This window comes from Microtus oregoni, unplaced genomic scaffold (genome assembly GCF_018167655.1).
Source record: "Microtus oregoni isolate MIOR12 unplaced genomic scaffold, Mior012 000070F_ref0000104, whole genome shotgun sequence".
NCBI lineage: Eukaryota > Metazoa > Chordata > Mammalia > Rodentia > Cricetidae > Microtus > Microtus oregoni.
In genome coordinates this window covers 7360322-7386153 of record NW_024543977.1, presented here as the reverse complement: position 1 = coordinate 7386153, position 25832 = coordinate 7360322, and the positions used below count along the sequence as shown (strand labels likewise).

General features: G+C 42.3%; 1 pseudogene; it reads right to left on the bottom strand.

The window, feature by feature from the left end:
• Positions 1-25832, bottom strand: part of LOC121440713 — a 73422-nt pseudogene that overhangs the window by 14032 nt on the left and 33558 nt on the right.

The window sequence follows — 25832 nt, the reverse complement described above, 5'->3', positions numbered from 1 at the left end:
ATTTTTATGTACTTTATTTTTTTATCATCTCAAGAAAGAGGTTGGAAAGCTGAAGGATACAACCAATTTAACTAACAAAACTTGGTTAACTGAGATACTTTTGTAAATGGTACAGACTGATAGAAATTTATTTAAAGGAAGATTCAGCACTCTGGAGAAGGAAAGAGCTGATTTGGCACATAAAACCCATCAATGACAGTGGGTGCTGAAACATTATTTGACAGAATTCACACAGTTGCGTGTATCAATCGGATTCTGTCAAAGGGGTATGACAGATTGATTGATAGAATGTCTCTCCAGGAAGATAATATGCATGCTATAAAGATTATGTTCAAGGATGAGATATTATCTCTACTGGACAGTCTTCATACCTTGGAATCCTCAATGAGGGCATTAGAGCAGAACACTGGACAGGAGATCCAGATTTACAAAATGCAGTGGTAAACAGATTTGAAAAGACTGAGGAAATTATCAAATTTGATGACCAGGAACAAAAGATAAAAAGGCAAAATTTAACCTCATTGGTACATAAAAATCTCCAGGATAGCTTCTCAAGAGTTCTGCCTGCCTTTCCAGTAATAACATCAGAAAAAGTATCTGGCTCCAAGTACCCTAAGGTTGTCAAGGATGGGAGGCCATATATATGACTGATCTAGAAGAAATTAAACAAGCATTTGTGGCTTACAGACTACATTCGTCCTTTGTAAGGGAAATGGTCAAAAAGTAGGCTTTCAGTAACAAAGCCATGCTTCAAGATTGGGCTCAGTTCATCTCAGCAGTCTTAGAAAGTGGACTGCAATTGCTTTAGAGTTTCTTTTTAGAAGAGGAAGTGAGAATTCTAGAGCAACAAGAAAAAAGCAAAAGGACTTGAGATTTCCCTAGACGAAATTCTAGGTGAAAGACTTTACCCTGATCCTCAGGATCAAGCTCTTTATGATGACCACACCTTGTCCCTATGAACCACAGCAGTTTAAAGGCTTGGGACAGGATTCAGGAACCAAGAAAGAGTCAAATCATATCTTAGGGTATGTATGTTTATATGAATGATGTTTAAGTTTTCCATGATGAACAATAAATTTTCCTACAGATCCTTTTCCTGTAGTAATCTTTGAAGTTTCCAGGAAGAAGATGGGGCCCCACAGCAACCACTCCACCTAGCCGAGACGACATCGTGATGTAGACAGCACTATTATAAGACAGCTGCTGAAATGGTGCACCTTCTCATATTCTGGCGAGAACTCCAAATGAGAACTTTGAAAAAAAAACAACCTATTGACTGCTTGGAAATTGTTTGCAACAATACTAGACAGTAACTTTGGAACTTAAGCACCACTTATTTTTGGAGAATCCCATTAAGAGAACATCTTCCCCATGACAGTGGGAAGCAATTCCAGAAAACAAATGCCCTTATCCTAAAAAAATTTGTCCATAGGGTTGGGAACACTGTTTAAGGGTTGTAGATTATTACTTGTACTAGACAGAGGGTTGGGGTAAAAACTGTTTGTTAAAAAAAGGGGGGGGGAGATAATAATAGTGGGTAATAGAGTGAATATTTGTGAGATATTATTTATGGATAATTTACATTGGTATATCATGCTCAAATAATATTTGTTACTTTTGTTTACATTATTTTTACATATATACAAAAGTTATTTTGTCGGATTGTATATATGCATGTTTCTCAGTTTAGGACATTTTGCATATTGATACCACTTTTAGTGTATATTTTCATATTGCATTATATATTACTCCTACCTCTGATCAAGATACTTATACATTGTTTACATTTTGAGGTCATTGTCCTCATTTGTTGCACATTTGTTTACAGATTATTTAATATTCTTACATGAAGTTTTAGTCTTTAAGTTATACAGGTATTATTATAGGTCAATAGTTGTTCATGTTTGTTGTACATACAGTCAGATCAATTAGGTTCTTTAGATACATAGAGATATTATTCTGTCTAGATAGTATTCTTCAACCACTTCAAGGATCTGTGGAACATGGCATTTAAATAATTTAGGGTTCTGTTGACATGAGACATGATTGCTTCTGACAGCACCAATCTATTCCCAAGAGAATGTTGAGCACCAGAGACACTCTACTTGGAGCTTGTTTTCTTCTTGGTAAAACTGGCCTTTGGGCAAGGAACTGACGATGCCTCAACCACTGACAACTTACATAGTATTCAGAAATGGATAAGCAGGACTGTCAAATCTTGCCAAGACAGGGAACAACAGTTTTGAAAAAATTCCTGCCTCTTAAAATGGTCTGTCAGTTACACTAGACCTTAGCCAAAGTTAGTTGCTTCAACATTGCAAAATGGGACTCTGGGTGATTGCTCAGGTAGCTAATTGTCTCCGTCACATATTGTTCGCTTTGTAAGCTACTTGATTGTACTTCCTGCCTGCTCAAATAATATTATCTCCCTTCTCAGGCCTTTGATGGGGTTGAAGATTAGATAGTCGTAGTTACTGTACTCTTATGATTTAGCCAAGCCATTTCCTATAGAAGACTTAGACTCCATAGAATAGAATGTTTATTAAAATATTTAGCATATGTTCCTTGATTAATATTAATTATGCTGGTTGTAATTCTAATTATACCTGATATCTGTTCCTAGTGCATATAGTTTTATATTGGGTTTGGAACTCTCTTATTTAAACAAAAAGGGGAAGCGCTGTGGGAGCACATTCTGCCTTTAAGATACCAGCCTACTGGGGTGTGGTCTCTTATAGTTTAAAAAGCAGTGGGAACCATGCACCCGCTCTCTTGCTTCCAGCTCCCATTCCGGCTGCTAAACTCTGTTCCTGTTTGAGCTCAGAGGACTGTTGTTTAGGATGGTAATCTCTAAATTTTCCCCTTAAATAAATAACCCTTTTATTATCCTAATTCTGGATTGGCGTGGAATTGTTTTGTGGCATCACTGCTTGGCCTATTAGCTCTAGCTTCTTATTGGCTAACTCTTATATCTTAATTTAACCCATCTCCATTAATCTGTGTATCGCCACATGGCAGTGGCTTACTGGCTAAAGTGCCAGCATGTCTATCTCCGGCAGTGGCTTCATGGCGTCTCCCTGACTCTGCCCTTCTTTTTCCCAGCATTCAGCCTAGTTTTCCCTGCCTACAAAATTCTGCCTTGCTATAGGTCCAAAGCAGTTTCCTTATTAATGGTAATCACAGCACACAGAGGGGGCTCCCACATCACCACACTCTAAGCACACATCAGGGCGGCTGGGTGACACAGAGCAGTGCTGGAGGCTGTGTTTATAAGCCACACTCTAAGCACAGCCGCAGCACAAAGCTCAAAGCACCAAGAACACCCAGAGTTTAAGACAAACAGAAAAAGTCCTTGAAGTTTCTATAGAGAAGGAAATTAAGACAGAAAAGTTTTGGAATGGAGGAAGTCCACAGAGAAAGAATGAGTTAAAAAAAAATGGACTTTTTAAAAACTACATATCTTTGCTAACACAATATTGACTGAACACATGAAATAAAAAACATGTACAGAAATAGTTAAGTAGGAGGAAAATACTGATTACACTCAGCAAACAAAATCAAATACTCAGAGAGTAGGTATAACAGCAGCCATGTGTGGGGTCAAGAAAGACTCCAGAAAGCATTCCAAGTTTGGTCTGGTAGGATAAGCATGAGATCATTTCATTCTTGTGTTCAGGTCATACGTGAGCTTTTGTGCACATGACCCAATACACAGTTGAGCCTTCCGAACCTCTAAGTTCTATGAACAAGGCCAACTGCAGATTGGAAATACTGGAGAGAGCATCTGTCCCCACATGTACACATGTGCACCCCTTTTCTTCTAATTCCCTACATGACACAATGGAACATGAAGGGGCTGGCTTGTTTGTTTGTTGGGGTTTTTGTCCCGCCCAGTACCCCACAACTGTTTAGCCCCAAAGAAAATCACACACAGGTCTCCATAAATTCTAAGCTGATTGGCCCATTAGCTCTAGCCTCTCACTGGCTAACTCTCACACCTTGATTAACCCATTTTTCTGATCTATGTTAACCATGTGGCTCAGTACCTTTTTCAGTGAGGCAGATCATATCCTGCTGCTTCGGTGGTCTGGGCAGGAGTGGGAGGAATCAACTTCCTCCTTCCCAGAATCTTGATATTGTATGCTATGATACTTTCTTTGAATTGTTTAAATGCTGAGGAATGAGCAACAGCTGCTAAAAGACATTGGATAATGGAAAAGTCTGCTGAACTAAATCAACCGGTTTATTTCAAGGATGTGCTGACCTCTCGATGGAAGCCAGGAGATGTGCTACATTGGGGAAGGGGTTTTGCTCTTGTTTCCACAGGAGAAGAAAAATTGTGGATACCATCAAAATTAATAAAGGTTAGATTTGAAGAGGAGAAACCTCTTGTAAAGGAGAAATGACAGCTCATCCACAATGATGATAATCATACAGGTGATAAGAAAAACATAGAATGGGGGTAGGGTTCTGTTCTTATCTCCACAGGAAAACACATATCTTTGAAAAATTCAAGGGACCCTGGATGTTTGAATACTGACCGATGGAAAAATAACTATCCAATAGGGACTATCAAGAAAACTGAACAGGTTCTATGAGTATGGGGCTCTGGGATATATTAAATCAGATTTCTAAATTTATAGAGCTGGTTTTGGAGTTGGACTCTTGGCTCAGTACCTATTTTTAGTGGGGCAGATCACATCCTGCTGCTTCGGTGGTCTGGTCAGGAGTGGGAGGAATCAACTTCCTCCTTCCCAAAATTCTCCTGTTCTCATTACATCATTTCTACTTCCTGTCTGGTTTTCCCACCTATATTTCCTGCCTGGCCAATCAGCATTTATTTAAAACATGATTGACAGAATACAGACAATTCTCCCGCACCAACACAGAATTACAATTAAGTGTCTTTTTAAAAAATAAAAAATAAAATTTGAGGCCAGCCTGGTCTACAGAGCTAGTTCCAGGACAGGAACCAAAAAGCTACGGAGAAACCCTGTCTCGAAAAATCAAAAAAAAAAAAAAATAAAATAAAATAAAATAAACCTAAAGATTCTTTAAAGGTTTTTTAATATTAGCTGGGCAGTGGTGGCACACGCATTTATTCCCAGCACTCGGGAGACAGAGGCAGATGGATCTCTGTGAGTTTGAGGATAGCCTGGTCTACAAATACTAGTTCCAGAGCAGGTTCTAAAACTACAGAGAAATCCTGTCTTAAAAAAAAATAATATTATATTTATTGTTGGGGAGCACACATGTATGAAGGTCAGATCATGACTTCCAGGACTCAGGACTCTAATTTATAGTGGCTTCTGGGGATAAAACTTAGGTCCCCTAGCTCCCACACTGACGGGTTAAGCCATCCCCAGACCATCACCTCAGGCCCATGTTCACACTCAACCAACCAATACAGATATAGAGTAACATCCCCAAAGGAGAAACTACAGAAAAATCCAAGGCACATCTGCTCTGTAAGTTGTTAATCCTGTAATAATGGACCCTGATGAGAACAGCCTGGACGAACTTTCAGATAAAACAATTACTACAACTATGTCCAAAGAACTCAAAGAAGATATAAACATACTTCAAGAAACAAAAGTAAAGAAACAAATGAAATGCATATGTCAAGCCAAACATAAAACAGAATTAAGCAAAGAGAACTGATGGAGAACCCAAACTAAAAGGATGTTGGAAATGGAAAACTCAATAAGCCAAACAAGAATCCAAAGGAAGCCTCACCAGCAAAATGGAGCTGTAGAATGCTGGAAAGCAGTGGGAACAGAAGGTAGACAAATTGGAGCACTCATACATGTAATCTTCCACACACATGGACTCATGGACAGAAATCACAATCATGTCAATGGATGCTGAAAAGGGTCTTTGGCAAAATACAGCATCCCTTCCTGATACCTTGAAAAGAATGGGGATGGAGAAAACATAATAACAACATAATAAAAGCTAAGTATGGCAAACCAATAGCCAGGATCATAGGGAGTGGAGAAAAGGCTGAAGCACTCCCACAGAACAAAACAAGGCTGTAGGTGTCTGCTTTTGCCTCTCCTGTTCAACAGTGCTGGACATCTTAGCTAGAGCAACAGGACAAGAGAAGGAAATAAGAGGGACACACATAGCAAAGGAAGCTGTCAAAGCATTTCTGTTTGCAGGTGGCATGGTTCTACACATGACAGACACCAAAGACTCCACCAGGAGACTCCCAGAGCTAATGAATACTTTTAGCAATGTGGCAGGTTGCAAAATTGGCACTCCAGGACTGGAGAGATGGCTTAGTGATTGAGAGCACTGCCTGCCTTCTAAAGGACCAACATGGAGCTCACAACTGTCTGTAATTCCAGTCCCAGAGAATCCGATGCTCTCTTCTGGCCTCCAAGGACAGCAGGCACCTATATGATACACAGGCATACAAAGCAGAGAGAGGAGAAAGAGGGGGAAGACTCTTGAACTCATTGGAACAGGGAAGCACTACCTGAGCAGGACTCCAATAGTGCAAGGCATTAAGATCAACAATTAATAAATGAAACCCTGTGAAACTAAAAATTCCTGTATAGCAGAGAGCACTACCAGCCAAGTAAAGAGGCAGCCTAAATAGTGGGCAAAATATACAAAGAACAGAACAAAAGACAGAACACCAAGAAAGCAAATGACTCAATGAAAAACAGCATGAAACCAGCAACCACAGAAAGCTGAAGCAGACAGTTAAGCTAAAGGGCCAAGCAAGTGAGGCAGAAAAGACTATGGTGACTTTGAAGTTGGACTAAATGCATTTGGTATTGTGATATGGCTATGTCTATGAGGGCCAGAGAGTATAATGTGGTTATCTAAATGATAATGATCTCCATAAATTCATATATTTGAATGTTTAGTCACCAGGGAGTAGCACTATTTGAGAAAGATTATTAGGTGTGGCATTGTTGAAAGAAGTATTTCACTAGGGGTGGGCTTTGGTGTTTCAAAAGCCCATGCCTGGCCCAGTCTCTCCTCTCTCCTCTCTCTTTCCTGCCCCGCCCCCTCTTACAGATCTAGATATAGTTCTCAGCTAATACTCCATCACCATGGTGATGCTTCCTGCCACGATGATAATGGACTACACTCTGAAACAGTATGCAAGTCTCTAACTAAATGTTTTCCTTTATGAGGTTGCCCTGGTCACAGTGTCACAGCAAGAGAACAGCAGCTAAGACCGAATGAACACAGAGATTCAAAGAAGAAATGCAAATGGCTGAGAAAATCTATCTTTCATATTAAGTATTTTTAGTTATCAGGGAAATGAACATCAAAACTACTGTGAGATTTCATTTTTCTCAAGAAAGGCTAAGATTTGGGGGGGTTGTTTGTTTGTTTGTTTGTTTTTTAAAAGGCAGGAAAGAAAAGCAATAAATGCTGATATGAATGTGGGAAGGAAACTGTTATTCACTGCTGGTAGAAGGGTAGACTTGTACAGCCACAAGGGAAGTCAAGGTGGAGATTCTTCAAAATGCTAGAAATGATCCTGAGCATAGTCCCAGAAGATACATGCTCATCCCTGTCCATTTCTGCTCTTTGCACAATAGCTAGAACATGGAAAAGGCCTGGATGCCCATCATCTCAGGAGCAGATAATGAAAGCGTAGTTCCTAGATACAGTGAAATTTTATTCAGCCATAAAGAAAAATGAAAAATTGGGGGAAATGGAATTAGACATAACCATTCTGAATGAGGTAACCCAGACCCAGAATGAGAGAAACCAATGCTGCATGCTCTCCCTTACACATGGAGATACGTGTGTTTACAGTGGGAGCACCCACAGAAGGCAGGACACTAGTCAAGAGCTATGGGTGTGTAAGTAAGACCTATTGCTGAAGACACCACCTATCTGTTTCCTATTTCAGGGAGAAATCAAGCTGTTAGCAACTCACACGGATACTTCTTACCTACTGGCTGGAAAAGTCTATGCATACTACCAAGAATAGGCAGCGGTCTTACCCAGCTGTGAATCCTGAGAGCTCCAATCGTGGCTGGTCTGGTGTGAAGGGTGCACTGCTGCAACAGTATGGCAGTAATGAAGCACCTTCTGCTTGGACTGAAATCCTATACCACAAGACCAAACTCAGCCTGCTTTTGTTAACTGGCCCCAAATCTATGGCTAGCTAGGGAACGGGCCCTAGGGGAAAACTGAGTACTATTAATATGCTAAATGGACATAGTGACACAATTCCCTCTACATTCTTGTCTGCGTACCATAGGTCAATGTGTCTCCTAGTGCTCATCAGAGAATCGTCTTTCTGCAGTAGATGGTGATTAATAGTGACATACAGAGAATAAGAGACTGTGAGTTCTAAGCTCTAACTGGGACATATATACCACATTCTTTCCTTTCAAGGCTCAGGGACCATTGCAGAAGAGAAAGACAAAACTGTAAGAGCCATAAGTAGTGGACATCTGCACGCAGCAAAACATTTTTTTTTCTGGAGACAACAGGACTGCAGCACATGAACTTCAAACAGCAGTGACTACATGCACAAGACTTGCACATGATGAAGCCAGGCAGAATCCCAGCAGGAATGGGAGGAGGAGCTGTCCTACTTAGTGTTCTATTGCTGTGATGAACACCATGACCAAAAGTAAGTCAGGGAGATAAGGGTTCAGTCGCCTTACATGTCCGCATTGCAGTCCGTCACTGATGGAAGCCAGGACAGGAACAGGGCAGGAACCTGGAGGCAGGAGCTGATGCAGAGACCATGGAGGGGTGCTCCTTACTGACTTACTCCCTATGGATTTCTCAGTCTGCTATCTTATAGAACTCAACACCACCAGTGCAGGGGTGGCCCCACTCACAATGGGCTGGGTCCTCCCCCACCAATCACTAATTAAGAAAAATTCCTATAAGTTTGACCACAGCCTGATCTTAAGGAGGCATTTTCTTAATTGAGGTTTCCTCTTCTCAGATGACTCTAGCTTGTGTCAAGTTGACATAAAACTCTCCAGCACCGGGGCTGCTTACAAATTTCCCCTCCTAGGTGAGGAGCTATTGGCAATTAATGGCTACAGGGGGAGGGAGAGTCAGTCCTGGAAAGGCCAGTCATACTCCAGTAGATGACCCTACACCAATTCTCACACAAGTATCACTAAGAGACTTGGTATGTCTATTAAAAACACACACACACAAAGTTTGGAGGAAAAAGTGATGAGAGAGGAACAGGGAGAGGAGGGGAGGGATAGGGAGATGGATTTCATCAAAACCTATAATGTGTATATATAATATCTTAAACAATAAAAAATTTAATAACATAATAAAAAAATTTTGTGTAATAAAATTGCAGTATGTTTTTTCTTTTTTAGTAATTATCAAATATGAAAATTCATGTGAAACTAACTTGACCCTCTTTTATTTTGAATCAAGTTATTCTAAGTATAAAACAAAGGAAATGGATGACAAAATCCACAGAAATAAAAATTCAGGGTAGACGAAGAAGCATGAAGTTGGCATTATTCTTACTGTTTTTAAAATTATTATTTAAATTTAACATTTTGACATTCAAAAAGGTTTAGGTTGCATTGCCCGTATCTGAAGTTCATGTCACAGTACTATACTTTCAGTATGAATTTGTATTTAGGTTTTCATGAAATTAGAGTTAACGCAAATGATGTAGGAGGGTCTTCTTTCTATGTGTTGCTTTCATTGGTTAAATAAAGAGACTGCCTTGGCCTTTTGATAGCACAGCAGCTTAGACAGAACAGAATGCTGGGAGAAAGGAGGCAGAGACAGAGAGCCGCCTGCCATGAAGCTGCCAGGTCAGACATGCAGAATCTTTCCCGGTAAGCTACGAGCTCATGGTGACATTAGATTATTAGAAATGGGCTAAATTGAGATGTGAGAGTTAGCCAATAAGAGGCTAGAACTAATGGACCAGGCAGTGTTTAAATGAATACAATTTGTTTGTTGTTATTTCGGGTATAAGCTAGCCAGGTGGCAGGGGGCCCACCACTCCTCATTGCTATACTCAGATACTGGTTGGAGGGATTTGAGAACCTGAACTCTTACTCCGTTAGCTCTTTCTGTAACTTTACAGTCCTCCTCTTTTCTCGGAGCAAAGCACAGAGCAGAAAATGTACTGAGTCCATCAGTTTTCTCCTTGCTTTTTCCTTGTCTTCAGACTTTGAAAAGAAATTAGTACAAAGTTATTTTTTAAACAAAAAGACTTGCACAGCTTCAGGGCTCCTGTGACCCCACTACTGCAAGGGCAGGGTTGAAAGCCAGTCTGTGCCCGTCTGTTCCCACCACTAACACGAGCACTGACAGCATTGTCTACTGGAAATGGGAGCTTGGGGTAAGTTTTTTTTTTTTAACTTTTATTCTTCTCTCACACCTTACATCCCAACTGCAGTTTCTCCTCCCTCCACTCTTCCCAGCCCCTCCCCCACCTCCCCTCTCCCCCCAGACCAACTCCTTCTCTAAATTTTCCTAATTATAAATTTTCTCTTTTCCTTATGCACATTATTGTAACCTTGTCTTACTAAGTAGAAGTCAACCAAATATCTCAGTAGTTCACCCCAATTAGGCACCAAGAAAAGCCACAAAGTTAAAGCCCAAAGGAAGAACGATTAAACAACTCACCCAGCTCCTAGGATTTTCCATGAACTCACAGCTGGCTTCTGGGCTTTGGGAGAGGTGGGGCACACTTCCTTGTGGCTCCATGCTGCTGCTTGTGAGATATGCCCCTTGAGGGCACGTGGGCCAAGACCCTACAGAAGCCACGGTTGCAGAGGTGTTCCACCGTATCTTCTCGAGCTTTGCACTCTGCCCCTCTGGATACTTGCAAGTCCTGCACAGTAAAAAATGTAAACAGTGAGTATGTCCCATGGTCCCCCAAATGACTGCAGTGTTCTCAACACAGCTTGCTTCTTAGAGAATGATGACATGGAGCAAAATGGTACACTAACACTGAAGCTGTGACAGGACACCAACTGCACACAATTGCTGTCTCGGGGGCTATTCTCCAGAAACACAGCTAGGCATACAAGCATATTCCCGTAATCTAAGCACTTAGGAGGTGGACACAGGAGTATTGTGAGTTTAAGGCAAGACTAGGCTATGTACTGAGTTCCAGCACAGCCTCATCTACAGAACGAGACCTCGTCTCAAAAGACAACAAGCAAACAAAAAATGGTTTGTCTATTTTTAGGATATTTTGAACGAACTAGTGAATCAAACAGCATAGGATGGAGGAAAATCACCATCAATGATAGGTGGCTTAACAGTTAAACCGTGGTCCATGGAAGGAATCTACTCTGATTCGTTTTTTTTTTATGCACCTCTGAAGACGTACATTTCTAAAGAGTAACTCTGCAAGACAATAGCATACTTGATAATTATAATAATTCCATCCCATATGAACATACTCAAATATCATACTGTACTACTAAAATATGTACAATTTATAAAAGTTAAGAATATTTGAGTTGGGTGTGGTGGCACAATGCCTTAATCCCAGCATTTGGGAAAAAGAGGCAAGAGAATCTCCATGAGATCTAAGCCAGCATAGTCTGCCAATACAATTCCAGGGCAGCCAGGGCTGTTACAAAGAGAAATTCTGAGAAGAAAGAAAGAAAGAAAGAAAGAAAGAAAGAGGGAGGGAGGGAGGGAGGGAGGGAGAAGTCCATCCTGATACAAGAGGTACACAAAGCACGACAGAACCAGAAAAGAAACACCATGAGTCATATTACAGTTAAAACACTGACTGTACAGAACAAAGAAAACACGTTGAAAACTGCAAGAGAGAAGAGTCAATTCACACACAAGGGCAGTGGCACCACAGTAACTGCTGAGGTTTCAGTTCAAACACGAAAGATCCCAACTGTCAATCTAATACACCCACAAAACCGTCATGACTGAAGGTGAATGACAAAAGCAGGCTAAAGGAGCTCATGACCAAGCCAGCCCTACAGAGGGCACTGCAAGGAAGACTTCAGTGTGACAGAGTAAAGGAGGAAAACAAAACTGTTGAAACAAACTAAACAAGAGGATGGAGAAAGTCTACAAAAGTGTAAAATCAACAAAAGTAAGGAAACAATACAAATCTGTACTGGCTTACGTGTGTCTTAGGACAACTTTACACAAACTTAGTTATCTAAAAAGAGGGAATTTAATTTAAAAAATGTCTCCCTAAGATCAGACTGTAGGGCAAGTCTGTAGGCTATTTTCTTAATTAGTGTTTGGTGGGGGACAGCCAAGGTCATGGGGGTGCCAGTGATAGGCTGGTGGTCCCGGATTCTATAAGAAAACAGGCTGAACAAGCTATGGGAAGCAAACCAGTAAGCAGCACTCCTCCACGGCTTCTGCATCAGCCCCTGCCTCCAGGTTCCTGTTCTGTATGAGTTCTATTCTGACTTCCTTCCATGATGAACAGTAATAAGGAAGTGTAAGCCAAATAAATGACTTTTGGTCATGGTGTTTCATCACAGCAATAGAAATAATCCTAAGACAACACCTTTCAATAATAATTCTGAGTATCAGTGGTCTCAGTTCACCTATTAAAAGACACAAACTAGATGTTTGGAAAGAACACAGAATATCCATTTTGCTGCCTCTGAGAAACATACCTATAATCAAAGATATACACTACTATAGGGTTTATATTCCAAACAAATGAAACCAGTTGCTGTCCTAATATCAGACAAAACAGACTTCAAACCAAACGTGTCAGGAGAGGTAAAGGGAGGTAAATAATAATAAATGTTACTTCATTCTGATCAAGAGAATAATCCAGCAAGCAGAAACTATGATTATAAATATATACACACAAGAAATAAGCATATCCAATTTTGTAAAGCAAGCATTGCTAGATTTCACCAGAACACAGTAACAGTGTTGACTTCAATACTCACCATTCACCGTTAGACAGATCATCCATATAAAAAGTGAGTCAAGAAAAAGGAAGTAAAAGATATGTCAGATGAAATGGACCTAGGAAACCTTTATAGCACTTTCCCCAAACACCAACAAATAGACATTTTCTCAGCAGTTCACGGAACTTCTAAAATAAGGCATATACTATGATGTAAAACAAATCTCAACAGATTCAGGAAAACTGAAGCAATGTCTCACTTTCTACCTAATCATGATGACATAAAGCTATAAATCAACAGCACGGGAAACTACAGAAAATACACAGATCCATGTAGATTAAGCAACAAGTGGGTCTTTGAAGAAACCAAAAAGAAAAAATTTTAAATCCTAGAATTAAATGAAAATGAAAACACAGTTACCTGAGCCTGTGGCTTATAGTGAAAGCAATCTTAAGAAGGACGTGCCTGCATTTCAGAAAGCAGAGATCTTAACTAGACAAACAGGAGACAAACATTAAGGAACTGGAAAAAGAATAAAGCAATCCCCAGAGCATCAGACTGATGGAAATAAATAAGACCAGAACAGAAATTAATGAAGTAGAAATAAACCAAAAACAATAAAAAGAATCAATGCAACGAAGACCTGGGTCTGTGAAAAGATAAACAAAATTAATATACCTTTAACCAAGTTAACCAAAGAAACAAAGAAGATTCAACCTAATATAATTAGGGGTGAAAAGGGAGAGATTGCAATAGACAAAGAGGAAATTCAGAGGATCAAGAGATCCTTAAAAAAAATTCCACTAAATTGGAAAAATCTGAACGAACTGGATGGATTTCTAGATGTATTTGACCTACCACAGTTAAACCAATATACAACAAACAGATACAAAACTACCAATGAGATAGAAGCAGTAATTAAAAATCTGCCATCCAGGCCTGAGCCGGCAGAGAACACAAATGGCTCCCCCACTGCCCAGACTTCTTGGTTTGGGGAGGGGGGCTGCACATTCAACCAGAACTGGCTTGATCCGGTTCTTTCCAGGCTTGAGTCAGTGGAAGACACAGATGCCTACCCGCCACCATCCCCAGACTTCTTGGTCACCATTGTACCAAGGACTGCCTGAGGTCTCTAGACCTGGGCAAGTGAGAAGAGAAAAAACTGCTTTTCTTCAGTTCCATGCCATTCCTGTGTCTATGACGAGCAGGACTCAACCAAGCACCAACCTGTGACCCAACCAAGAGCCCTGGTACCAGGTGGTTGGGCACCATTATGGTAAGTGACTAGAGGACGGGAAATGGGGGAGAGAGGCAGAAGGGTCCATGGGCTGGGGAGAGAGGCAGATCTGAAGAGAGGAGAGTGGTGAGGGACAGGCTGATGTGAATGGCCTGCTTGCCACCAGAGTCCAAGGTGGTGTCCAGGCCTGGACTATTGTCCAGGTCTTTAGACTATTGTTAGGTCTTTGTCTGAGGCCCTGAAACAGCCAAGGGGGGCTGTGTTGATGTCTGTGGTTCCTATCATCACTGAGGGCAGTGTGAAGCCTGTAGTCTGGGCTACTGCCTAGGGCCATGTTGGTGTCCAAGGGCCATATTGTCATAACATAAGAAAGGAAGAAACACTTTCAACTCCTTCTTACAAAGTCAGACACCCAAACCAGATAAAGACCCAACAAAAAAGGAGAATGATAGGCCAGTCTCACCATGATCTAGGAGGCTCCATTCTGGGGATGCAGAGATGGTTCAACATATGTAAATCAATAAGGGCAATTTATTACATAAATATATCCAAGGACAGAAACTACATGATCATTTCATTAGGAGCATTAAAGGCCTTTCACAAAATCCAGCATCCCTTTATGACAAACCCTGGAGAGACAAGGGATAGAGAAAATACATGTCAAACAAATGAAGGCTAAGTACGGCAAGCCAAAGCCAAAATCATAGGGAGTGGAGAAAAAGCTGAAGCACTCCCACAGAACAAAACAAGGCTGTAGGTGTCTGCTTTTGCCTCTCCTGTTCAACAGTGCTTGACATCTTAGCTAGAGCAACAGGACAAGAGAAGGAAATAAGAGGGACACACATAGCAAAGGAAGCTGTCAAAGCATTTCTGTTTGCAGGTGGCATGGTTCTACACATGACAGACACCAAAGACTCCACCAGGAGACTCCCAGAGCTAATGAATACTTTTAGCAATGTGGCAGGTTACAAAATTACCATCAGTAGTTTTCCTACACACTGAAGACAGACTGAGAAGGAAATCAGGGGAACTATACCATTCACACAAACATTGAGAAATCAAGTTGGCACTTCCAGGAAGCTTCCTCCCCAGACTAGCTTTCATAGTACCAGAAGGTTGATTGGGAAGAAAAGTCATCAACTGTCTTAGCCATCTATGAATGCTACACTAATGATCGTACAGAAAGATGTGCCCATAGAAACAAGAGTGACATAAATTATGGGGGTAACCAACCACTTCCTGATTGAACATCAGGTCTACTTCACAAGAGAAAACACATGCGTGGTACTATAAATCTGCTCAAGAACCAATGGCCAGGCGGTGGTGGCACATGCCTTTAATTCCAGCACTTGGGAGGCAGAGGCAGGCGGATCTCTGTGAGTTCGAGACCAGCCTGGTCTACAGAGCGAGTTCCAGGACAGGCTCCAAAACTACAGAGAAACCCTGTCTCAAAAAACCAAAAAAAAAAAATAAAAAATAAGAACCAATGGTTGGAGAACTCATAGGCCCCAACAGGAAAAATCCCTATTATTATTTTGCCAAATGGACATAGTATCAAACTATCGTCTTAATCGGTACAGATTGGAAAAATTTCTGTGTTCAGAAGTCAGTGGCTAAAGCAGAAACTCACAACTGGCCAAAGTACGGAGAATAAGTCAGTGGAGAGCTAAGCACAAATGGGAAGCCTTTGTCAACTTCTCCCCACAAGGCTCAGAGACCAGAGGTCAGGGAGGATCTTCTAGGCATGCCAGGAGTGCTGCCTTCCTGAACTCACAGTGGCCGGCTCAAGACCAAGCAAGTCAACACCCCAGAGTGCAAGGGGGAGGAATTCTCAAGCCCCCACATAAGAGGAGCTGTGGACAGTTTATGGCTTCTAAGGGTGAATCAGTTTTCTTTAAGGCTGTGGTCCCTGGTAGGTGGACCAATCCTCCAATAGATGGCCCCAATCCCACGAGTATATGGGTAGCAAAAATTGGACTCAGTGAGTTACAATTCTGAGGGAAAAATAACAAAGACAAGAATTAGGGAGATTTGGGAGGGGAGTGAAGGTGGGCACAGACACCCTAAAATATTCTCCTCTGCTCTCTGTCCATTGCTCCCATAGGAAGAGATCGAACCTTTGCCACTGAGGAGGAATTCAGAGTCTAAGGAGGCCAAGACCAGAACAAGAATCGGAAACAGCCCAAGCAGTTAGCTCAGAACATCCTTACCAAGGTGGCGAGGCGGAGCGGCATTTTCTATCGGCCATATACTCCCGCCCACACAGAACAAGGAATAAGTCTAACCAGCTGGGATTTCCACTTCCCTGCCCCTCCGGATTGCTCATTTCCTGTATCCCAACAATGCATTCTGGGATAGAAAGAAAAAAATCGCTGAAGGGCAGCAGCTCTGTGGCTCCCTCTAGTGGTGAGACTGAACCACAGAAAAGTTCAGTTATCAATGCCAGAAAATGCCCAGGGGAGTAGTACCAGCAACACGTGACAGCTTGGTTTAGGTTATAACCCTCCAAAAATAATTAAGCTTTTAATATTTATATTTATAAAAACAAGTTATAGTAATGACTGTGGTAACTAGAGAGTTTCATAAACATCTAAAAGTCAATAGGTTAAATCAACTAGGGGAGAATACTAAGGGGGAAAACAGATGTATAATGAAGAACAGAGGAGTAAAAAGTGTCCTGGTTAACATTTCAAAGTCAGTTCATTTGCCAACATGACTTCCCAGAATTACAGGAAAGCAACCCAACTGACAAAGCCAGGAGCCTGGTTCACTTAGAGCTAGACTTAGTGACAAGGCCTTGAGATGGGTTTGTTCTCAGCATTTCTCTCTCCTCGCTGGTTCACTTAGAGCTAGACTTTGGTGACAAGGCCTTGAGATGGGTTTGTTCTCAGCATCTCTCTCTCCCCTCACCTACTTGGAAGAGGTGAGAGTAGGGTATTATTACTTCTTAGTTTTAAAGATACAGTTCCTTGAATTTTTCCACTTCCACTTTACGAGAATCTTGCAATCTCATTTTAGAGAGCTCAGATGTGAGCTTCGTCAGCTCTGCTGACTCCACACTGCGCCACATGCTCCCTTTTCTTCCCTGGCTCTCCTTTGTGTGCAGCCTCCACCTGAAGCCAATTACAAAGGTGGATTGTTACAAATCAGAATACAAGGAACTACTGGGAACGTGAAGACTTGTCAGGTCACTCTCATGACTGAGTAGCTCTAAGCATGACAGAAACAGAATACACATTCTGTAAAGAGACACTGAGGAAAATAAGCTGACCAGCAGAAAGGAGGTAAGGGACACAGGGAGGGCAATGGGTTTTCGGAAAGTGCGACAATGAATTTCAGAATCAACTGTATTAAATGTGACTAGTAAATATCTATGATGCATTTTTTGCATGTGCATGTGTGAGTGAGTGTACGCATGCATGTGTGTGTGCATGTATGTGTGTGTGGTATCTGTGGGTGTGGAGTGCTGTACTTTGAAAGCCAACCTTGTCTCAAACTAGACAAGCTGAGTTACAACCTCAGCCAGAAATCACCTTGTGTTAGCTCCTGTGTAATTTCATAATTCCAAAAATAATAAAAGTCAATTCAGAAATTTTAATTACAAATATTGCAACCTAAAAAGGAGCCAACAAGTTTCTGGAGAGGGAGGAGAATCACTGCCTTTTGTTGTATATCTACTTCTGAGCCCACCAGACTCATGATCACACAGAGATGGCTGCAGTTATCCAGAATTGTGAGAAAGAGATTTATAGGGAGGGAGAATAATGGACAGGAGTGAGAGAGAGTGGGGGAGACAGTGGTCATCATGCAATGTGTACATGTAAGAAAAAAAAATTTTTTAAAGTTAAAAAAATAAGGTAAGTGTGATATGCCTTGGGACTAAAAAGAGATGGAAGCCACAGGGGTTCCATGGGTGATAATGGATGCCTGCTGATGCTTCAAGAGGTTGTCTAGAAGGGCTTGAAGGCTGATGAAGGGATGACCTTGTAACCCAGTGCTGACAGCCAATCAACATGCAAGCTGAACAAAGAGCCTGGACTTGCTGAATCAAAGATCTGTATCCCATTTGTCCTCCTGTGTGTCAACTATCATGCAATGCAAAAACAAATGGCTTCTGGGTTAGCACACCTGATCCAGGGAACACGGGGTCTAAAGATGGAACCATGATGGTGTCTGTAAAACCCCTCATAGCTTACTAAGTAGGTTTAAAGTGTTTCTTAATTCATAATGGGTTCTGAGGTTCTAGAATTCTCACATCAATGTTCTAGAACAACTTCTTAAGAAGCCCAAGTGGTAAAGTTCACCTCTTAAGGATTTGCAAATGTATCTTTTCAAGTTGTACAAATACCAATGGTTTTTACAGGCCAAGTCCGTAAAAGAATCAGCTCTGCAGGGCTGGGCCAAGAGAGACCCAGACTGCAAAACTAAAGAGGGCTCTGGGTGTTGGTGGTTCTCCAGTGAGGAAGCAGGGGGAGAAAAGAACTCAGATACAAAAATAGATTGTTGTTTTGAAAGGGAAAGACGAGGGGAGTGGAAAGAGAAAGGAAAGAAAGAGCTGAAGAGATGGTTCAACAGTTAAGAGTGTTTGCCCTTAAGCATGGTGACCTGAGTTCCATCCTAAAAACCCCACAAGAACAACAAAAACAGTCAACACAAATGCCCCTCCACTACTGAGTCTGTATAATGGGTCAGTATATCTCTATCTATTGTGACTTAAATAAAATCATTATTGAGGATGCATTAGTTACTTTCCCACTTGCTATTATAAAGTGTCCTGACAAAGGCGACTCAAGGGAGAAAGGATTTGTTTTCCCTCACAGCTTGAAGGTTCAGTTCATCATGACAGAAGGACCCTAAGACGGCTGGTCAAATTGTATCCACAGTCAGGATGCCTAGAGCGATGCCCAGCTCACTTTCTGCTTTCTATACAATCTAGTATGCCAGCCCTGGGAAGGGTGCTGTCCCTTTAAGGGAAGGTTTTCCCACTTCAAGGAACCTAACCTACAGGACCCAGCCACAACAAGCTCAAAAGAGGCCAGTGTCTCCTAGTTTACCCTAAGGCAAAACATGGTTCCAAGAAAGACTACAAGCTAAGACCACCCAGGAACTGACCACCCAAAGGAAATTCCTAACATTCCAACCATTGTAGATAGAATTACCTGCCAGCACACATCCATTGCTTTTCACAAGGACACACCTAGACAAATGTCAGCCAATCAGGGGTCCTCAACCTTTGCCTTTATAAAAACCTCACCCCAACTGAGCTCAGGGCTCCCCAGTCACACCAATACATTGACACACAGAGAGTCCAAGTTGGAACTTGAATAAAAATAAAGGCTCTTTGCTTTTATATAGAGGACTCAGTCTCCTAGTTGGTTTGTGGAGGACTCTGTGATATGGGCACAACACAGCCAATGCAGTGCCTCACAGCATGGGCCTAGGTTTATCTCTTAGGGGTTAAAGATCCTACCAAGTTGCTGACGAGTGTTGTTAGAGAGCAACCACTTCATTGGTCCAATGTGGTGTGCAGCTTCCAGGAAGGAAAACAGGGGTGCCAAATGTTGTCAATATACTTCTTCTGGCCTTCCCTGTCACCTAGGTATCTTGTCCCTTAAGAAGCAAGCCCTGCCCACTCCCAATCTCCCCCTTCCCTCAGAAGCAGGTATATCTCCCACCTCCTCTCAACTTCTTTCTTCTGGAAAGACAACCTTTGCCTCCTCCCCTCTATCTCTCTCTTTTTCCTCCATAACCCCCTTACCCTTATACCCTTCCCAATACCCACTAAATAAACTCTATACCGAAGCTCTCTCTCTGCATGGCCTAACTGTAATGGTAAAAGTAAAATTGCTGCAGGATCCCTGGGTCCCCGGTGACTGTAGCAGCAGAAACTCTGCAGGTCCCCAAGCAGCAGCAGGGGGCCATGTGGCAGCAGGCAGAGGACAGAGGATTCCGAGAGCAGCCAGTCCCAGTGGCTGCAGCAGGCCACAAGGAGAGACAGATAGATGGGCATGCCACGAGACCATGCTGCAGGTCTCTGAAGGCAGCTGGTCCCAGGCAGGAGCCATGTGGCAGACGAGAGTGAGGCTTATTTAGTTATGGAAGGGAAGGGGAGAAGGGGAGAAGAACAGAGAGAGAGAGAAAAAAACAAGGAAGAGGGGGAGAAGTGGTGAGAGGCAGAAGCTTCCTCTTCAAGAGGGAGGTGGAGAAGGAAGAGACTCAGGCTGCAAGCAGGAAAGAGGTGCTGCCTGTCTCAGGAGACGGGGGGGGGGGGGGGGGGGGGGGGGGGGGGGGGTCTTATAAAGAGACAAAACAGATCATTACATTACCTTCTCTTTTAAGGGAATTGGGGCATCGGATTCCCAAGACTGCTTCCTGCTTTTTTGTGGGTGTCGAGTTTGTGGGAGAACCTGAGAAAGCTGGGTGCTGGTCACATCCTGGTGTAACTGGTCTCTTTGTTCATGTCCGGTGTTTGTGGTATGGAAATGACTGGTGTCTCTTACACCTGTTTAAGGTATTGGCAGAACAGAGGACAAAGTTAAGTTTAGGAAAAAAAATTTAGGACCAGGGGATTGAAAAGGGTGTATCTGATCTGTTTAAGGTGGATCCTTTAACTCAGCTCCCTAGAACTCACAAGAATTCTTTGGGTTTGTGAAAAAAAAGTTTTAGACATATGCATTGTATAAACAGTAGCATATTTATGTCAGAATGACTGTGACAGTTATTTTACACAATGAAAAATATGGAAGGCAGCATGAGAGAGAAATTTGATAGCATGCACTTGTCCTCACACCTTTATAACTCGCAGGTACACACCTTAATAACTTGTATTTGTAATTTACTGAAATTTATTTGGTGAGTTGTCCTTTTAAACTGACAAAACCTCTCAGCTGTCAAACTGCATCAGAGATCTTTGAGAAGGATAAAATCTTACTTGACTTACTGATTAAAAAACAACATGATAAAAAAAAAACATGGTTGGCACCTAGAGCTATTCCTCAGGGTCCTCCATAGTCACTGAGGGTCATATTTGCCTCTGCTGTCTAACACAGAGCCTGCCAAGCTCCAGAAGACCCTGTGGGCTAAGAAGTCTGTAGGAAGACAAGCCTACCTTGACCTGAGCAGCTAGGCTGTCAATTCTAGCAATTCTGTCCACATTTGTAGATCTTAAGTTTAGATGAAAGGCATGTTTTCCAGTTAGCACTTAGCAGTTGATGAAGTGAATTGCAGATGGATGTTGTTCTGTGCCCATCTATCTTCTGTCTTCTTTGGAGAAAATAGAGTGCTGCTGCTAGGAGCAAACCTGTCTCTTTTTGTTATAAAAAGTTTTTTAACAATTAAATATTTAAATGCCATATTCCCCAGATCTCTGAGCAGTTGACAGCTGTTTATCAGGTATAGAGTCTGGGAGAGCTGGGTCTGAGCTTAACTGGACTGGCTCTTAAGAAGTGAGAGTGACACTTGTAAAATCACAGAAAGAAGTAAACCCTGCTCACTGTGTGCATGTGCTTGCAATAGAAGGTTAACAGCAGAACTGGCAACAGTATAGAACATCTTAATATATTTTAAATGAGGGTTAGATTAAATAGAAAGTATTTTTGTAAGAGATTTAAAAGTACATACCAGTTTAAAATATGAGACTTATTGTTTTTGTACTCTGAAATGAGATGCAATGAACAGACAATTATAACACTTAACAGTAAACATAGGTGCATTTAAGTTACATGTATAAACACATGCACACAGTGAACAGGAATTGAGTGAAGTAGATGCTCTTGGTGGGCCCTTCCAGAGACATGCCACTGCACAAAACACACATGCAATAGAGTCAGCAAGAGGAATTTAGAGACAAAAACATAAGTAAACCAGGGTCCAGGCAGGGTATACTTCGGTATGGATGGCAGGACTTGGTTACCTGACCTGGATATTAGGTAAGATGGTGGTAAAGTCACCTGACCTCAGTCAAAATGGTAGTGGTCACATGTTGCATGGAAAAGGCACAATTTTGAGCTGCATGGAATTTAAGGTTAATAATAAAAGAGACCTAGAGCATGATCCACCCTCTCTCTAAGCTGCCATGCCACAAGCCACAGTAGGAAGCAAAAGGCTGGAATTGAAAACAGCCGCCTCGGGGCTGGAGAGATGGCTCAGAGGTTAAGAGCACTGACTGCTCTTCCAGAGGTCCTGAGTTCAATTCCCAGCAACCACATGATGGCTCACAGCCATCTGTAATGATATCTGGTTCCCTCTTCTGGCCAGCAAGCATACAGACAGAGAGAACACTGTATGCATAATAAATAAATAAATCTTAAAAAAAAAAAAAGAGTCTGAGGTTATAAAAGTTTATAAGCTTTAAGTATCTCAAACATTATTAAAAAAAAAAAAAGAAAGAAAGAAAGAAAACAGCCGCCTCATGAATCTGATAATTTTGTTGGCAGACGTAGTGGCAGGGACAGTTTGAGGAAACTCCTTCCATTTGGCTGTGCGCTGACAGAAAGCTTCTGTGAAAGTGGAGCCAGCGGAAGAGAGGGTGGGAGCAGAAGAAGTAGGACTTTAAGGCCTGTGGTTTTAGGGCCTCTAAAAGGCATCCATCCCAGGGGAACAGACAGGGATGGCTTGCTACCCATCGCTGAAACTAAAAACCCACAAAATGGTGACACCACAAGGCCTCCAAAACAAAAACAAAAACAGGCAACACAGCAGGGGAGAAAAGAAAAGACAAGGAAAAAAAAGAGAAAGAAAAACAGGGACTCTTGGCCCCCAGTTGAATGCACCACACAGAGTGTGCAGTGCTAGCATTGGAGGACTGACCCTGGGTCCATCCAGGCCACTCTGAGTGACCTTTCATGGCGAGGGGAAAAAAAGGAAAGGAAAAAAAGAAAATGAAAAACTGAGGGACCCTGGGCCCCCAATCAAATGCACTGCACAGGGTGTACAGTGTTAGTGCAGAAGGACTGACCCCGGGTCAGTCCAGTTATGATTTTAGCTAAGGGAAGCAATCCAGAGAAGAATGTTAGCAGAGGGCTCAATCATAGCAGAATGGGGGAAACTCACCAATCGAAGCCAGTGTTGTGTGGAGAAATCACAATTAGGTATATGGAACATATGGTTGTTGTGGAAAAAATACCTGGTTCCGGATCCCGATCCCAGGGTTTGGGGCAGGAAAGCCTCCCAAGTCTCATGGCACCAATGTAATGGTAAAATTGCTGCAGGATCTCTGGTGGCTGCAGTAGCAGAAATGCTGCAGGACCCTGAGCTGAGGGAGCAAGGCATGTGGCAGAAGACAGCAAGCAGCAGGTCCCGAGAGCAGCCAGTCCCATGCAGGGATGGCACAGTTCCACAAGTGGCTGCAGCAGGCCATGAGGATAGACAGACAGATGGGCATGCCATGAGACCACACTGCAGGTGTCCAAAGGCAGCTGGTCCCATGAAGGCAGCCACATGGCAGGCGAGAGACAGACAGATAGGCATGCCATGTAGAGAAAGGCTGAATTTAGTGGGTTATGGAGAGGGAAAGGAGACAGGAAAAGAGCAAAGAGTCAGAGAGTGAGAGATGAGAAAGAAGAGAGAGACGGGAGAGACAGAAGCTGCCTCTTCAAGAGGGAGATGGGGGAGTGGGCGTGGCTTGTCTCTTAAAGAGACAGAACATACCATTACAGTAACTGTCTCCCACCCATTGTGGTCTCCCACCCACCAGGGAACCTGCCAAGAATCATAACATTGGTGTATGACTCAGCCAGGCTTTTTCTGTGTTCCTGCCCTCCAACAGGCACCACTAGGACCACTTTCCAACTTCCAGTGCCCACTTCTTCGCTGCACACTACTACAACTAAATGGTAAGGTCTCCTGCTCCAAGTCAGCTTTCACTGGCATTCATCTCTGGCAATTCCCCATGGCTGGGAACTGGGATCTTGTCTCATTTCTTGTCTCAGACTGTAGTCCCTCAGGCCACTTGGAGTGGTCTTGGTCCCCACGCTCTGTTCTGACAAACCTTAGTATGGCTTGACCAATCTGTCCAATCCTTGCATTATTTTAGGGATGTCTTGAATATTTTGCTTTTGGGTCTCATCTCTCATCTTTCCATCAACTCTGGGAAATGGCCTACATACTCCTTTATAGGAGACCCATATTTCTACATTGTATGGCAGTCAAAATTCTGAGTGACCTGGCAAGGTACAATTTGTGCCTGCCACACAGAAGGTGGTTGCCTAGCCCTTTGATAGTGAGACAAACAGACACCATCCAAAGCAAGGGTCCGGATATGCTAAGGTTGTTCTCCTCCTTCTGTGTAATTTGGGAGGTTGCCAGGGAAAGAGGTGTAAATCCAGTCTATGTGACAGAGCAGGAAGATAGATAGATAAAAAGACATGACAAAATGGTCATAGAGAAGGTCTGGATGTGACCATAATCATTCTCCCGGCTACCATAATGCTAATGAATTTCCCCCTCAGTTTTAAGATAAAAGCTGTCTGGAGAATAAACGTGGGTGATTTCAGGACTTCATGAAGGATCACAGAAAACTCCCTACTGATAAAATCATGTGAGTTATGTCTTTCTTCTCATACCTCCAGTCTGGTTTGAGAGATAATTTATGGTCCACTGGACCCCAACACTCTTTAAATACCAACCTAAAGTGACTGCCTACCAGCAGGTCCCAACATGGAAGCTTCCTAATTTCTGTCTGCGAACAGGCAGATGGAAAAGCCATGCTAAACTCTGGATCCTACAGCATATCATCTCAGCAACTTTTAGCATCTCCAGTGCTTCTTGCAACTAGAACAAAGAACGGGGAAAGTTACAACTAGACAAGTACGAGCTTGTCCACGTCATGTTTACATTTCTTCTCAGATTTTATCGAAGTACAGATGGACCCCTTCCCTGCATACTGCCCATAGTTACTCTGTGTTATAATTGAAAAGCTAGCAGCAAGGATCTGGTGATTTGTAAAGCCTAATATCACACTATCTGATTTATCCCAGAAATATTTTACCAGCAATAATGTTAAAACACATCATTAGTTTTGAATTATATTTTATCATACTTAAGTTGAGATGATTGGTAAAATAGTGTAAATTCCATGTGGTAGTAACACATTTTTTTACTTTCAAACATCTTCTCACTGACTTATTGATGACAAAAGTTAACATGATACCTCCCTTAAATGCTATCTTATTCACTGTACTGTTGTTGTGAAGGGACACCATGACCATGGCAACCCTTACAAAAGAAAGCATTTAACTAAGAGCTTGCTTAAAGTTTCAAAGGCTTAGTCTGTAAGGATAGCCCAACCCCTTAGAGGGCATGTTCGCCTCGGGCTAATGTTTACATATAAATCTGGCCAGCGAGAGCCCCGCCCCTTCTGCTTTCCTGTTCACCACGGGAACCTCTGGTTCTGTAAGTCTATTTCCCCATTAAAGCTGTATATATTTTTACAATCTGTCTGCATTCATTTTACTTGGTGCCCAACATGGGGCTTTGTGGTTACACGCCCCGAATTAGAGCCTCTTGGGTGGCGACCGCTGGGAGCCAGTGGGCCCCCCCTCCTGAGGCCTCTCCCTCCATGCAGATTGTACCCTCTCAGCACAGCTCCTTTCTGGTCTACTCTGCCCGACTAAGGCGGCAGAAGCAGCTGAGATTCTGAGTCACTGAACATCTGCAGTAATTGATGTCCCTTCAGAGATACCAATAGCCTTGCCTCTAAAATGGTTGACTGAGAAACCAATACAAAGCAATGGCCTTTAGCTGAGGAAAAGTTACAG